Source organism: Diabrotica undecimpunctata, chromosome 10 (genome assembly GCF_040954645.1).
Source record: "Diabrotica undecimpunctata isolate CICGRU chromosome 10, icDiaUnde3, whole genome shotgun sequence".
Taxonomy (NCBI): domain Eukaryota; kingdom Metazoa; phylum Arthropoda; class Insecta; order Coleoptera; family Chrysomelidae; genus Diabrotica; species Diabrotica undecimpunctata.
In genome coordinates this window covers 40,520,398-40,535,062 of record NC_092812.1, presented here as the reverse complement: position 1 = coordinate 40,535,062, position 14,665 = coordinate 40,520,398, and positions in this window count along the sequence as shown.

Genomic DNA, 14,665 nt, shown 5'->3' with positions numbered 1-14,665 from the left:
TCCATTCTTCTGCCATCTTTTCTTTGTCCCATATGACTTTTATTAATTGGTATATTTTTTCTCTGAGTTCACGTTCACCATATTTTATAAGTTCCATATTTATACCGTCTATACCTGGTGCTTTACCTTTGCTACTACTGTTTATAATTTCCTCAGCTTCATCTTTCGTTGGTCTTTCTAGCTCGGTTTCTATCATCGCGGTCTCTTCTTCCACGTTTTCATTTAAGTCTTGGTCCTCTTGTACTGTTAATAATTCTTTAAAATAATCAGTCCAGATTTCTTTAAACTCTTTGTCATTTTCTGATACTTTTCCAGTTCTATCTTTCATGCCTTTTCTTTCCTTTAAAGGTTTTGTTCTGCTCGCTAATTTTCTTATAAAATGCTTTTGTGTTTCTGTTTGTGTTTTCTTTTTCTATATCATTTATCTTATCATTTAACCAGGTTCGTTTAATTTTCCTTATTTGTTTCTTACATTCTGTCCTTAATTTGTTGTATTCTTCTTTATATTCTTGTCTGTTTGTTCTGATCCACTTTTGTCTTATTTTTATCTTATTTTTTAACATGTTATGGCAGTCTTGATTATACCATTCTTCTTTTTTGTTCTCTCTCTTTATCCCTACATGTTCAGAAGCTGTTTCATTTATACATTTTTTTATATTTCTCTATTCTGTTTCAACATCCTCTGTATGTTTACAGTATTCCTTGAGTTTTTTGCTTATATCTTCTGCATATTTAATTCTTCTATCTGTAGCATTCAGTTTTTCTATGTACCATTTGTCCTTTGTTGTCTTGTTTTTTAACGTTCTTGACTTTTTGTCTTAACGTTGCGGTAACCATGAAATGGTCTGTGTCTGCATGTGCACCTCTGTATGTTCTCACGTCTGTTATCGATGTTTGCTTTCTCTTTGTGATCAGTATATGGTCTATTTGGGACCATGTTTTTTGGTCTGGTGAGATCCATGTTACTTTGTGGTATACAGGGTGTGTAAATTTTGTACTACTGACAATCATATTGGTGCTAGTTGCTAAGTTGCATAATCTTTGACCATTATCATTTGTTTTTTTATGTAATGTGTATTTACCTGCAACTTGGTTAATGTAGTCTTCCTTGCCTATCTGGGCGTTAAAATCTTCCATTACCAGAATTGTGTCTTCTTTGGGTAAAGACTCAATTTCTTGTTCCAGTTTCTCATAAATGTTATCTTTTTCCTCTTCTACAGCACTTTCAGTTGGGGCATATACGTTTATGATGGGTATATTAAATGGTTTGGCGTTAATTCTCAGGTATGCCATGCGCTCATTTATTGGTTTAAATTGCATAATATTATTTTGTATTTTTCCCGTAGTTATAAATGCAACTCCATATTGACCTTGTTTTTCATGCCCAGAGTAGTGTAATGTGTAATTTTTTTATTTATTTCTCCTTGACCTGCCCATCTAATTTCTTGAATTACTGCAACATCAATTCCGTATCTTTCCAGCTCTGAGACAATCTCTTGAATTTTTCCTGGTTCAAGCATTGTTCTAATATTCCACGTACTTATTTTTACTTGCTCGTGTTTTTTAATTTTTTTGTTATGTTTATTTATGTACGTATGTTTCATTATTTTTTCTTGAGAGTTCATATCCTATTTCTTTGCAATTTCGTATTTTGTTTCTTGTTGGGTATCCGATATTTCTTGTAGTATCAGTTTTTTGACGTCCCTTGTTTATCTTTTTCCAACTCTTTTTTTTCTTTATTTCATTTCCATATGTCCCCGTCAATATTTAATTTTTGATAGCCAACTCGGATGTTCTTACCTTTAAGTTTTTCTAATTTTCCAATTTTCCGTATTTCCTGTTGTTTCTTCATCTCTTCGTGCATTAGATCATCATTAATGTATATTTCTGGCTTCGTTGGTCTTAGTTTGGTTTTATTCCGCATAATTTTTAGTTTTTCATTTCTGTCTTTTGTTTTTATAAGATATGTTTTTTCACCTAGTTTGACCCTTCATAAAACTTTATAAGAAAGAGGTAAGTAACATCATTAAAATATAATAAAATTTGGTGGATAAAAAAATCATTAAAAAGTCAAACCAACACAACATTAATGTTCTAATGTATATAGAGAAAATCCTAATCATCACATATTTTTAGAGGAGAAGCTGTTACAACAGTGCATTAGTTATGTGCATTAGTACATTAATATATATATATATATATATATATATATATATATATATATAATATAAATATCATTATAAATATAACATAATCAAACAAATGATGAAATGGTCCAAGTTGAAGAGGAGTTTTATCCTATTCTCCACTCACCGGCACGAAAAATGGAGCATTTTCATAATAAAAACTTAAAATTTTAATTCTCTTTAAACTTTTATTATTGTAATAATGCAAACACAAACGAAATAAACTGTTTTAAGTAATTTCTAATAAAACTTAAGTGCTAACCAAAACAAATTAATAAAAAATTAGAAATAAAGAATATACTATTCTTATCACTTTTAAAAGTGCAAAGGTAGCTCTTATATTCTATTGTCTAACTGTCAAGTCGAGTCAAGTATCAAACACAATTTGAAATTAAATTGCATTGATTTAACCTCAAGAGTTATGGTTATAAATCCCGAAACAGCGGCTGCTATTGTTGCGTTGCTCAAGAGGGAAAAAGTTGCTGAAAAGTATCAAATATCCAATAGTACTGTGCACCGTATTTTTACACGTTTCTTGGTAACCGGAGCTTACGCAGACGATCTGGAACCGGTCCCTAACGAAGAACTAGTACCCGTGATGATCACTTCATGCTCTTACAAAGTCTACGAGATCGTCTTGCCATGGCTGTACAAATTCGAAATCAACTTCAATACGTCCGAAATACTAACGTAAGTGAACGAAAAATTAGACGAAGGCTTGGAGAAGCAAATTTAAGCAATCGCAGACCTGCAACAGGCCTACAACTTCTCAGGCGCCATCGAGTTACGCGGCTTTAGTTTGTCAGAAACCATACTCATTTTACTGTAAATAATGGGAGGCACGTTTTATTTACCGATGAGTTCAGGCTTTTATTTTAAAAATGTGCTCCGTTTTTCCTGCCGGTGAGTGTATGATTTCCAAGATGCATAGCTGCAGTTATTTTTCTTAAACACGAATTAAATCTTCTTCTTCTTCTTGTAGTTTCTTCTCCTATCAGAGGTTGGCCATTATCATAGCTATCCGTACCTTATTGGCGGCTGTTCTGAAAAGATCTACTGAGCTGCAGCTACACCACTCTCTTAGGTTTCTTAGCCAGGAAATTCTTCGTCTTTCAATGGATCTTTTGCTCTTGATTATACCTTGCATTATGAGCCATAATATATTCGCATCTCTGGTAATGTAGCCTAAATATTCCAGCTTTCTTGTTTAGATGTGCTTTATGGCCTCGCAATCCTTTTGTAGCCTTCTTAACACTTCTGCATTTGTAACTCGTTGGGTCCATTGTATTTTTAAATTCCTTCTGTAACACCACATCTCAAATGACCCTTCTTCTTTATATTATCCTTTTATTGTCCAGCTTTCCATTCCATACAACAAAGTCGAGAACACGTAGTATCTTAAGGTTCTTATCCTCAGCTCCAGAGGAAGGTCTCGATTAACAAACATTGTTTTCATTTTTATAAATGCTTGTCTTGCAATTTCAATGCGTGTCCTTATTTCTCTACCTTGGTCATTGTTTTCATTTACCTAGGTTCACAGATATTTGTAGTTATTCACTCTTTCTACTTGTTTTTCCTCGATATCTAGTCTTCCTACTGTATGTTGCTTAGAAATAATCATGCACTTTTACCATTTTCTTACCATTCATTAGTAGTTCATATTTTATACTGACTTGATCTATTTAGTAAGCGTTGCAGTGCTTCTAGACTATCTGCAAAAACAGCGGTGTCGTCTGCAAATCTTATGTTGTTCAAGATTTTTCTGTTTATTGATATGCCCTGTTGTTCCTCTAATATTGCTTCCTTAAAAATAGCTTCGCTGTACATAGTTTAAGGAGGTTAAGTGTATAGGAACAAACTCACCTCTTTATTAAAGACACGTTCTTTTAAATGGTAGCACTCCGCGGTTTTTTCATATTTGAGAGTCCATTTACTATATGAAACAATAAAACCCCTTTAACGTTGCAGTTTCTTCCTAAAGTACATAATCAATAGCCTATTAAGCCTTTTGACAGATATATTTAGCACCATCTAAACAACTGAGAAAATACTTTCAGACACGCTTTCTTCGCCCTACGCAAAAAACTTAGCTACCTAAATGTGATGATACCGCATGGTATGCTTAAAGTGTCACGTGGTAACACCATTATATACACATAAGAGTCAGACACACGTACATATACAAGAAGAAATATCATCCGAAATCTTTGAGATGTTAGTTCACATGTAACTACAGCCAATTGAATCGTCAATCTTCGAAAGGAGATAGCAAAATAACAAGAAAAATCTGTTAAGTGTTTATTATTGAAATACTTGACCTCATGAAGAAGTATTACAGTAGCCCTAATACCGAAATAGTAGATTCTATTGTTTACATAAAAAATTCTTTATTTAAATACAAAATATATATTAAATTACGTAACATTTTAGACGTGCTCATTTAGCCGGTGAGTGCACAAATAATAATTACAGAGCGCTATAGAGGTTAATTATTCTGGGAATTTAATTTATAATGGAAAAGACATTCCCAAATATCTTTTCAAAATGACTGGAGTGGCTTTGTTTAAGCGTACAAATAATGTTGGGAGTGATAAATGGAAATTACGTAGAAAAGTTAGACCATAACACCATTGTTAAGTTTAAAAGAGTCGGCTCTGGCTACATATAAGGGGTAAAAACAATACCCTCGGAACAATTCAAACAGTTCTTGTCAATAAACATACACCAGACTTATATTTGACGCAAAAGCTTGTATTATTTTCCTGGTATCATTTAGAAAAAAATAGCCACAGGCTGTTGCGGTCGTATTATTTAATTTTGATTGCTGTGATTGTGGACAGAAAAAATTTAATTTTTATGAGAAAGAATCCTGTTTTGTATTTATGAGTAACAGTATTTATGACTATTGTAAATATTATTGTTCTTTATTTGGAATCGATTTTAATGATAATTAAGAAACTCGTGGTAGTCTTTCGATTGATAATAAACGTTAAATACTTTTGACACCTTTTACTTACCAACTAGTTTTATTTATGAGATATATTTACTTACTAACTGGCTTTCTTTATGAGATATATTATCCAGATTTAGCCATACGGCTCACACTCCCTCTAAGGGGATAATTCACTCATCCCAGATACCTATGGTATCAAAAGGATTAAGCTCTGGTGGGACTTTTTCCGTGTTATCGAGCCCTAGGTGACTTGGTATGTAGATGTATCTCCAAAAAATTTTCGTACGCATCTGGATGTCGAAAGTAACATAGCTTTCTGCATAATCTTATATAGATGTTCATTTAGACCCAGCTTTTTTATGTTTTCTAGGAGGCTCTTCGGGATAACTCCAGTGGTTTCTTGTATGATGGGCTCAGGAATCTGCTCATTAGGGATTTGATTATGGACTTGATCCACAACTAGCTCTTGGTTATGAGTCTCCCGTTCGACTTCGCTTCTGATGCTATCGCGTCTAGCCTCTGGGATAAGATTGTTTCTTATAATTACCCCGTATTGATCTGCTATTCGCTGTTCAGATACTTGAATCTCTGGGTACTCCCTGCAAAATTCGGCATACAGTTGTTGTCGATAGCCGATCGTTTCTCGACCGAGGTTCGTCACCTTGTAATAGAAACGCAAAATGTTTTCATTAATAGACACAGTCCCTTGCATGCGCTGCCTCGGTCGTCCCGCTTGAGTGAGTTCCAGCGCAGCACCTTCAGCGAGTGGAGCTCGTGTTGTTGTTTGGCTCATTTGTGGTTCTTCTTGTTGTTGGGCTGTAGCTGATTGTATGACAGGGGCCCGCCTCCTCAACACCCTGCCACCGACATTCCGCATGCTGTCACGGCCAGCGCCGGCTCCGGACGAGCCCTGGCGATCCCCATTATTATTATCCAGATTTAGCCATACGGCTCACACTCCCTCTAAGGGGAAAATTCACTTATCCCAGATACCTACGGTATCAAAAGGATTGAGCTCTGATGATTGAACTCTTTCCATGTTATCGAGTCCTAGGTGACTTGGTATGTCGGTGTATCTCCCAAAAATTTTCGTACGCATCTGGACGTCGAAATTAACACAGCTTTCTGCATAATCTTATATAGATGTTCATTTAGACCCAGCTTTTTTATGTTTTCTAGGAGGCTCTTCGGGATGACTCCAGTGGTAGAAAGAATAATGGGTATCGTCTGGGTACGTTCCATTCTCCATTGTCTCCTGATTTGTATTTCTAGATCTCTGTACTTGGAGATCTTTTCGTTGTATTTAACACGTAAATTATTGGTGTTGTTTGTCTAGTAATTTTATTAACTAGTATGAGATCGGGTCTATTATGGTTGGTCTGTAAACACAGTGCGGTCCCAGTATAGCTTGTAGTTGTCATTTTAAAGCATTCTATCAGGGACGTATTGATAATAAGGAAGATGGTCGGTTTGGAGAAGTCTTTAACAATATATTTCAGGTAATTTTTAGTTGGAATAACCTGATCCTGAATGGCAAGTAGGAAACCCTCAGTCTCGGGAAACATCTTTCCTGATGTCAACCAATAATTCAACGCTGTATTGTCGACATATTCTTGGCTGATCTCATTAAGATGTCGCCCATGCAGAGGTTTACTCATCCAGGTGCGCATTTTGTCTTGCTTAGTCAGGTGGTTTATTCTTGTTCCCTCAGTTTAAGCGGCGTTGTATCATCTACTGCGCAAATTGCTCGATGTAAAGTAGATGACTCAGCCTGTACCTGAAAATAAGTTCTTAAATTAGCAATTTGTCTATCCAATTGCTCACCTATATCCATAAGCCCTCTTTCCCCTTGATACCGCGGTAATTCTCTCTACTGCACTGCGTGGATGATGTTTTTGCGCCTTTGTGAGAAGTGTTCTTACTTTCCGCTGAAGACCCTCTATATCCGTTTTTGACCACTTTATAATACCAAATGAGTAGCTCAGCGAGGAACAGGCGTACGTGTTTAATGCCTTAAATAAATTTTTACTATTAAGATATGACCGAATTAGTTGTCTTACTCTTCGCACGAACTCCGAAGTTAGTTCAGTTTTCATTTGTTTATGGTCAATTTTCCGCGCTTGTTTTACTCCTAGATATTTGTACATATAATTTTCACCCATTGCTTCGATGTTTTGGCCATCTTGCATATCGAAACCTCCGGGCTGAACCTTTCCTCTGACTATATTTAGTATACGGCACTTGTCTAGTCCAAAATTCATACTGATATCAATTGAGAAATTTTCTACAGTTTTTAGCATCTCATCTAGGTGGTTTCGAGTGGAAGCCATTAATTTTAAATCATCCATATACAACAGATGATTAAGCTTCGCTACAACAGTGTTGTTATTTTTGATGTTAAAACCTGAGTCAGTAGAGTTCAGCAGCTGAGATAGTTCGTTCATTGCTAGGCAAAACCAAAGTGGACTCAACGAGTCCCCCTGGAAAAGCTCCCGGTTAATAGGGATATCTTCAGTTTCGATATTAATTTCACCCGGTATTTGAAGGTGAATTTTAGTCTTCCACTCTGCCATTATATTCTTCAAAAAGGTCACAAGATTATCATCGACTTTATATATTTTCAGTATATCTATAAGCCATTTATGCGGCACTGAATCAAAAGCCTTCTTGTAGTCAATGAAGGCAGTAAAAAGGTTTCTTTTTTTGGTGTATGCCTGGTTAGAAATGGCTGAGTCGATAATAAGTTGTTCTTTGCAGCCCATGGAGCCCTTAGCGCATCCTTTCTGTTGAGGCTCTATAATATTGTTCAGAGCACAATGTTGGTAGATACGCCAGGCCACACAGGATGTGACCAATTTGTACAAAGTTGGAAGACAAGTAATTGGGCGGTACTTTGCTGGATCTTGGGTATTACTTTGATCCTTCGGTATTAGATAAGTGGTTCCCTGAGTAAGAAATGATGGTATTTCCTGTGAATTAGAAATAATATTATTAATAAATGCTGTTAAAAGCTCATGAACACTCCAAAACTTCTTTAGCCAGAAGTTTTGAACTCCGTCTGGTCCAGGAGATTTCCAGTTATGAAGCTCTTTGATAATGTTCGAGACTTCTTCAGTGGTAAAAGGTTCATAAGGAATATTACTGTAGTGTTGACAGTTGTTCGTCGTTTGTTCAATCCATCCAGCATTGTTGTTATGAGTAGCTGGCGTCGAAAGTTGGTTTCCCCAAAACTCATTAATTTCTTCTTGGCTTGGGTAGGATTTATTTACATTTTCTACGGTGGAATTTAGTTTTCTATAGAAAGCCTTCTCTGCATTCTCAAAAAGTATATTGTCGCATTTACGGTTGTTACTAACTTTTTTATCTCCTTAGGCGACCTGAATAAACGGAGAGTTTTTGTTTTAATGTGTCTAGGCAGTGTTGAGCTGTGTTGTTTTCTGGATCATGTTGTGAGTGTCTTGGAGTGTTCAGAATTATTTCTTCAGTTCTTTTAATTACTTTTCGACTTCTTACTCCTCGGATGTATTCTGTAATTTGTCCAATATCCCTGCGCAATAATTCAATTTTACTCAGCAGTCTTTTTTCCCAGGGTGCAATTCTGTTTTCAGTCCTTCCGATATTAGTTCCCCGTCGTGTTCTGATCTTAATGCCCATAACATTAGCAATTGCTGTTGCTCCACAATAAATCAGCATATGCAAATATTCTAATGTATGGGCTTCCACGATATAATTGGGTAGGACTTCAGTGTTCATAATTTGTAACTGCGCACCTAGTTTCTTACAAGAGTTTATTTTTGGTAGCGGTGGTCTGCTAAGTGGGTTTGTACCATTAAACTCTTGTACGGCACGTGCCATTTCTCTTACCAGACTATCGTGCAACTCGTTGTTGTCCTGCTGCGTATTAACAGGTTGACTTTCTTGTATGATGGGCTCAGGAATCTGCTCATTAGGGATTTGATTATGGACTTGATCCACAACTAGCTCTTGGTTATGAATCTCCCGTTCGACTTCGCTTCTGATGCTATCGCTAGCCTCTGGGATAAGATTGTTTCTTATAATTACCCGGTATTGATCTGCTATTCGCTGTTCAGATACTTGAATCTCTGGGTACTCCCTGTAAAATTCGGCATACAGTTGTTGTCGATAGCTGATCGTTTCTCGACCGAGGTTCGTCACCTTGTAATAGAAACGCAAAATGTTTTCATTAATAGACACAGTCCCTTGCATGCGCTGCCTCGGTCGTCCCGCTTGAGTGAGTTCCAGCGCAGCACCTTCAGCGAGTGGAGCTCGTGTTGTTGTTTGGCTCATTTGTGGTTCTTCTTGTTGTTGGGCTGTAGCTGATTGTATGACAGGGGCCCGCCTCCTCAACACCCTGCCACCGACATTCCGCATGCTGTCACGGCCAGCGCCGGCTCCGGACGAGCCCTGGCGATCCCCATTATTATTATCCAGATTTAGCCATACGGTACTTTGCTGGATCTTGGGTATTACTTTGATCCTTCGGTATTAGATAAGTGGTTCCCTGAGTAAGAAATGATGGTATTTCCTGTGAATTAGAAATAATATTATTAATAAATGCTGTTAAAAGCTCATGAACACTCCAAAACTTCTTTAGCCAGAAGTTTTGAACTCCGTCTGGTCCAGGAGATTTCCAGTTATGAAGCTCTTTGATAATGTTCGAGACTTCTTCAGTGGTAAAAGGTTCATAAGGAATATTACTGTAGTGTTGACAGTTGTTCGTCGTTTGTTCAATCCATCCAGCATTGTTGTTATGAGTAGCTGGCGTCGAAAGTTGGTTTCCCCAAAACTCATTAATTTCTTCTTGGCTTGGGTAGGATTTATTTACATTTTCTACGGTGGAATTTAGTTTTCTATAGAAAGCCTTCTCTGCATTCTCAAAAAGTATATTGTCGCATTTACGGTTGTTACTAACTTTTTTATCTCCTTAAGCGACCTGAATAAACGGAGAGTTTTTGTTTTAATGTGTCTAGGCAGTGTTGAGCTGTGTTGTTTTCTGGATCATGTTGTGAGTGTCTTGGAGTGTTCAGAATTATTTCTTCAGTTCTTTTAATTACTTTTCGACTTCTTACTCCTCGGATGTATTCTGTAATTTGTCCAATATCCCTGCGCAATAATTCAATTTTACTCAGCAGTCTTTTTTCCCAGGGTGCAATTCTGTTTTCAGTCCTTCCGATATTAGTTCCCCGTCGTGTTCTGATCTTAATGCCCATAACATTAGCAATTGCTGTTGCTCCACAATAAATCAGCATATGCAAATATTCTAATGTATGGGCTTCCACGATATAATTGGGTAGGACTTCAGTGTTCATAATTTGTAACTGCGCACCTAGTTTCTTACAAGAGTTTATTTTTGGTAGCGGTGGTCTGCTAAGTGGGTTTGTACCATTAAACTCTTGTACGGCACGTGCCATTTCTCTTACCAGACTATCGTGCAACTCGTTGTTGTCCTGCTGCGTATTAACAGGTTGACTTTCTTGTATGATGGGCTCAGGAATCTGCTCATTAGGGATTTGATTATGGACTTGATCCACAACTAGCTCTTGGTTATGAATCTCCCGTTCGACTTCGCTTCTGATGCTATCGCTAGCCTCTGGGATAAGATTGTTTCTTATAATTACCCGGTATTGATCTGCTATTCGCTGTTCAGATACTTGAATCTCTGGGTACTCCCTGTAAAATTCGGCATACAGTTGTTGTCGATAGCTGATCGTTTCTCGACCGAGGTTCGTCACCTTGTAATAGAAACGCAAAATGTTTTCATTAATAGACACAGTCCATTTCATGCGCTGCCTCGGTCGTCCCGCTTGAATGAGCGCCGGCTGATGTTCCAGCGCAGCACCTTCAGCGAGTGGAGCTCGTGTTGTTGTTTAGTTCATTTGTGGTTCTTCTTGTTGTTGGGCTGTAGCTGATTGTATGACAGGGGCCCGCCTCCTCAGCACCCTGCCACCGACGTCCCGCATGCTGTCACGTCCAGCGCCGGCTCCAGATGTGCCCTGGTGATCCCCATTATTATTATCCAGATTTAGCCATACGGCTCACACTCCCTCTAAGGGGAAAATTCACTCATTTCAGATACCTACGGTATCAAAAGGATTGAGCTCTGGTGGGACTCTTTCCATGTTATCGAGTCCTAGGTGACTTGGTATGTCGGTGTATCTCCCAAAAATTTTCGTACGCATCTGGACGTCGAAATTAACACAGCTTTCTGCATAATCTTATATAAGTGTTCTGTTTAAAATAAGCAAGTTGGTATTGGCCTGATACACCCTGTATAAAAAGTTTGTATGGAAAAAAATTCGCAACTATAAATACTAATCGACGTGTTCGACCATTTTTTCGAATACTCTCTTATTTATTTATTAGCTAATTTATTCCATTTGGCTGACACACAGTGTATAATACAAGAACAATAAAAATTTATTTTATAAATTTTTTTGTTTTTTTTTTAATTTTTAAAAGTGTTTTGTGTATATTTTTATATCATTTTATTAGTTTATTTCGCGTAATGTATATTTTATTTCATTGATTTTTTGTCATCTTGTGTATAAACTTATCATCTTTAATTTAAATCTACTTTTCTGTGTCTTGATATAATAAGCCTCCAGCATTCCATCCGTTAATTTTGGCTAATAATCTTTTATTAACACATTTTTTAATATCTATTCATTTATTTTCTTATAACGTTAAAGTTTCTTTATTGCAATATTTACTTTGTAATTAATTATATCCCAACATATGTTGATTTGTATTTTTCCTGTAATTATGTCTTAGCCAATCATTTAAAATTTCTGATATTTAATCAGTTTTCAAATTGATTTAGCTATATTGGAAGTTTAGCTCAAGTTAGGTGGTTAATATTAAAGTTCTAACGGTAACAGTAAAATTTTTCTCTTGGTGCAGTATCACTCGAAATCGAATTATGCGTAGGGCTGTTGCCAATGGAGTGTTTCTCTTTGATGAATATTTTTTGAGCGGTATGTGTAATCGTCAACAATTTGCATTGTATTAATCGTAGCTCTGGTCTGGACATTCCTCGCGACGTACACTGTGATCACGAAGCGTAAGATAATCGCTACTCGAATGATTAAATTTCAGCATAATTGTTACATGTTACAGCAGCAAAAGGGGCAAAGGGGAACGACTATCAAAGTCAATGGTTACTGCTCTTGTTGTTGTTTGCTATCTTTGATATTTGTGCATTCCGCCCTATGCCCGATCTTATGAGCTCTGTTATGTGTACTATGTGTGTACATATGTTGCCCAGAGGTGGATTATCTTTTAGTTAATAATTCGATGATATAGATTGTTTGAAATAAATTTCATAAATACTTCTTTTGCAATGTGGGTAGTAATAATAGAAGTGAAAACACGTTGTACTGACTTATAATAGATAATTTAATGAAATATGAAATATGAAATTGATCTTTAATTTCTTCGTCTTTTACCACGGTTGGCACGTGGGTGTTGATCAGGTATATGTTGAAAAATGTTTCTGTTATTCGAAGGATAGATAACCGATCATTTATGACTTTAAAACCAATAATAAAATTTTTTGATTGTCTTTGATACTAGGAACGCGGTTCCGAACTCATGTCGGTTCGGGTTGCAGCTGTAATATATATCATGTTCTTTTTTCTGCATAATGCCGGTTCCTCTCCATCTCATCTCTTGAATGGCTGCAATGTCTATTCTATATTTTAGGAGTTGATCTTGCAGCAGCTTCAGTCCCGCTGTCCTATACAGCGTTCTTACATTCCAAGTACTGATCTTTAAATCATTGTCCTTAGTTCGGTGCGTGGGTCGTCGTCTTAAATTCAGTCCGGCTTTTCTATCTCGAGATTTCGTAACAATATGGTTTTTTTGGGATGAGGGAGATAGCCTCATGCCCAACCACCTTTTCGGAGGACCATTTTTCCCTTTCTCGTCAGCCCTGACCCCACCTTCCACTGGCGTTGGTTACCCAGTCTCCAGTAGGGTTGCTCAGGTTTACCGGAGTTCATCCGTGTGATCCGTATCACACTTCTCGGAGGTGAGAATAGGAATTGAGTAGGAGAGGCTAGAGGTGTTATCTGGAAGCAACACCTTATGATGCGCATCACTACTCCATTTAAACCCCAAATAGATAAGCTTGTGGACTTTAAAAGGTGGTGTTACAGCTACATATTAAAAATTTTATGGACTGACAAAGTAACGAATGTAGAACTTCTCCATAGAATGAAAAAAAGCAAAGAGTGCACCCTGAAAACAAGGACATGAAACTGAACATTTCGCAGGTGAAGAATATTTACTGCAGTATTTATAGTTTATGGATGTCAGGCCTACCTTCATATTGTTACGAAGATCTATCATACATAGAAGAAGTCCCTTGACGAAAAAGTAGTTCGAGAATATTCAAGATGACATCGAAAATTCATGAAATTTTCTAGTGAAGTTTGGAACGTCAGAAAATATATATAAACAGATGTTTTTGATAGTTTAGAACAGTAGTTGTATTTTTAGTTTTAAAGTTTATAGTTGTCAGTAAGTTAAAGTATTGTAATAAAGTTGGTATTAAATATTGTTAATTTTCAAAAAGTGTAACACTGATGACAGCGGTGGGATTAAAAAGAATTAAGTTATTGTGTATGGTTAATATAAGATCTGGTTTGATAAAGAAATGGATACGTCCAGACCCCTCATAGTTTTTAACAATGGAAGAAGAAAAAGAGAAACATAGGCAAAAAGAGAAAGTAGTAAAGGAGAAGCGGTGATAAACAAGTATGCGAAATAACAAGAAATAACAGAAGTAAATAGTGTACAAACTGGTGGAACAAGGAAATAAAAGCAAAAGGAATGACCAAGAAGATAGCTTAGAATAATTATCTAAGAAGCGAAACAACAGGCAACTACCAAAAATACAAACAGCAGAAAACCAAAGTCAAAGAAATGGTACTAGCAGCGAAACAGAAAAGTTGGGAAAAATTTGGAAACAAGATGAAAGAAGACTACCACACTAACCAAAAGTTATTCTTCAAAACGCTGAAGAATTTAAGAATCAAAAAGTCTCCACAAACACCAGAGTAGATAAGAAACAATGGATCTCAGAGTGTGCATATGCAGACGATCTTGTGATATTTGAAATACACTCAAGTCCAAATTGAAATGACAAGTCGAAACCAATAAATACTTGGGAGTGCGAGCAGAGAACAGAGGAATTGAAGAAATTAAAATAAGTTCAAGAATAGAAAGTGCTGCTGGGATGTACCACTCAATCAAAAGTATGTTTTGTTCAAAAAAGAAGTATCCCAAAAAGCCAAAATGGCCATCTATAAGACGGTGTTTGTGCCGGTTTTAACTTTTGGTAGTGAAAGTTGAACGCTTATTGATATATTAAGATCGAAAATATAGAGCATAGGGATGAAGTTTCTTAGAAAAATAATGGGCTTAACCAGATTGGACAGAGAACAGCTTAAGGTCCAACTAATTATTAAGAAAATTGAAGAGGCCCAACTAAGAGGGTATTGAC